Genomic DNA, 2823 nt, shown 5'->3' on the forward strand with positions numbered 1-2823 from the left:
CCCGATTCAATCGTACACTAATCATGCACGCAAATGTGTACGATCAAGATCAGGGACTCACGGAGAGATATCACAACACAACTCTAAAAACATAAATAAGTCATACAAGCATCATAATACAAGCCAGGGGCCTCGAGGGCTCGAATACAAGTGCTCGATCATAGACGAGTCAGCGGAAGCAACAATATCTGAGTACAGACATAAGTTAAACAAGTTTGCCTTAAGAAGGCTAGCACAAACTGGAATACAAATCGAAAGAGGCGCAGGCCTCCTGCCTGGGATCCTCCTAACTACTCCTGGTCGTCATCAGCGGGCTGCGCGTAGTAGTAGGCACCTCCAGCATAGTAGGAGTCGTCGTCGAAGGTGGCGTCTGGCTCCTGGACTCCAGCATCTGGTTGCGACAACCAGAAAGAAAGGAAAGGGGGAAAAGGGGGGGAGAAAGCAACCGTGAGTACTCATCCAAAGCACTCGCAAGCAAGGAACTACACTACATATGCATGGGTATATGTGTAAGGAGGCCATATCAGTGGACTGAACTGCAGAATGCCAGAATAAGAGGGGGATAGCTAATCCTGTCGAAGACTACGCTTCTGGCAGCCTCGGTCTTGCAGCATGTAGGAGAGAGTAGATTGAAGTCCTCCAAGTAGCATCTCCAAGTAGCATCTCCAAGAGCATCGCATAGCATAATCCTACCCGGCGATCCTCTCCTCGTCGCCCTGTGGAAAAGCGATCACCGGGTTGTCTGTGGAACTTGGAAGGGTGTGTTTTATTAAGTATCCGATTCTAGTTGTCATAAGGTCAAGGTACAACTCCAAGTCGTCCTGTTACCGAAGATCACGGCTATTCGAATAGATTAACTTCCCTGCAGGGGTGCACCAACTTACCCAACACGCTTGATCCCATTTGGACGGACACACTTTCCTGGGTCATGCCCGGCCTTGGAAGATCAACATGTCGCGGCCCCACCTAGGCAAAACAGAGAGGCCAGCACGCCGGTCTGAACCTAAGCGCACAGGGGTCTGGGCACATCGCCCATAGCACACCTCCACGTTGCGAGGGCGGCCGGAAGCAGACCTAGCCTAGCAGGCGTTCCAGTCCAATCCGGCGCGCGCCGCTCCGTCGCTGACGTCTAAAGTGCTTCGGCTGATACCACGACGCCGAGGTACCCATAACTACTCCCACGTAGATGGTTAGTGCATATAGGCTCGTAGCCAACTCAGATCAAATACCAAGATCTCGTTAAGCGTGTTAAATATCCGCGAATGCCGAACAGGGCCAGGCCCACCTCTCTCCTAGGTGGTCTCAACCTGCCCTGTCGCTCCGCCACAAAGTAACAGTCGGGGGCCATCGGGAACCCAGGCCCACCTCTACCGGGATGGAGCCACCTGTCCTTTCAGCCCCCTCATCAGAATCACTTGCGGGTACTCATCGAGCTGACCCGACTTTAGTCACCATCTGTATAGTATGTATGTATGTATAGTATATACCCGTGATCACCTCCCGAGTGATCACGGCCCAATAGTATAGCAAGGCAGACTGACAAGAATGTAGGGCCAATAATGATAAACTAGCATACTATACTAAGCATCTAGGATTGCGGGTAAGGTATCAATGACTGTAGCAACAATGACAGGCTATGCATCAGAATAGGATTAACGGAAAGCAGTAACATGCTACACTACTCTAATGCAAGCAGTATAGAGGAGAATAGGCGATATCTGGTGATCAAGGGGGGCGCTTGCCTGGTTGCTCTGGCAAGAGAGAGGGGTCGTCAACACCGTAGTCGATCGGGGTACCAGCAGCAACATCAGTCTCAGGGTCTACCGGAGATAAGAGGGGGAAGAAACAATGAATACAATGCAAACATAAACACGATGCGTGACGTGACAAAGAGCGGTTCTAGGTGTGCCCTAACATGGTATGAGGTGGTACCGGTTAAGGGGGGAAACATCCGGGAAGTATTCCCGGTGTTTCGCGTTTTCGGGCAGAGGAGCCGGAGGGGGAAAGTTGCGAGTTCGATAGGTTAGGGGGGTGTGGCGGACGAACGGGTTGCATATCCGGAATCGTCTCGTCGTTCTGAGCAACTTTCATGTACAAAACATTTTCATCCGAGTTACGGATTATTTTATATGATTTTCCAAAGATTTAAGCAATTTTCGGGATTATTCTTAATTCGAAAATAAAATGGTTAATTGCTAGATACACCCAAAAGTGTACCCACCCGGAGTGCTCATATGGCTGACAGCGGGCCAGGGAGGTTCCAGTCAGCAGAGTTGACCCAGTCAACATTTGACCGGTCAAAAGGTCAATAGGGTTTGGGTCCCACTTGTCATTGGCTCATCTAGCTAACTGCAGTTTTAAAATAACTATTCTACTTCATTAGGTTAACTAAGATTAATTAATTAAGTTAATTAAATATTTAACTAATTAATTAATTAATTATTAATTTGTTAATATTATTTTTTTAACCCCTTCTTTTTAGAAAAGGGGGGCGTGGGCACCACTGGGCAGTGGCCCATAGAGCCAATCTGGCGACGGGCGAACGGGCACAGGGGCGTGGAAGTGGGCGCCCGTACCCGAGGAGGGGGCGAACCCGAGCGAGGCGGGACGCTGGCGCCGGGCGCCGCCCGGGGCGTGGTCGCCGGCGACGAGGGGAGCCGCCGGATGGACCAGTGGAGGAGGAATGCGGCGGCGGTAGTGCGGCAGGGGAGAGCGGGGGTGAGCGCGGGCGCCGGCTCCACGCGCGGCCAGCCGGGGCCTCGGTGAGCATCGACGAAGTACTGGGGCGAGGGGGAAGGGCCGGGGTGGGGTCGAGGAGGCGGT

The sequence above is a fragment of the Triticum dicoccoides genome, chromosome 4B (genome assembly GCF_002162155.2).
Source record: "Triticum dicoccoides isolate Atlit2015 ecotype Zavitan chromosome 4B, WEW_v2.0, whole genome shotgun sequence".
NCBI lineage: Eukaryota > Viridiplantae > Streptophyta > Magnoliopsida > Poales > Poaceae > Triticum > Triticum dicoccoides.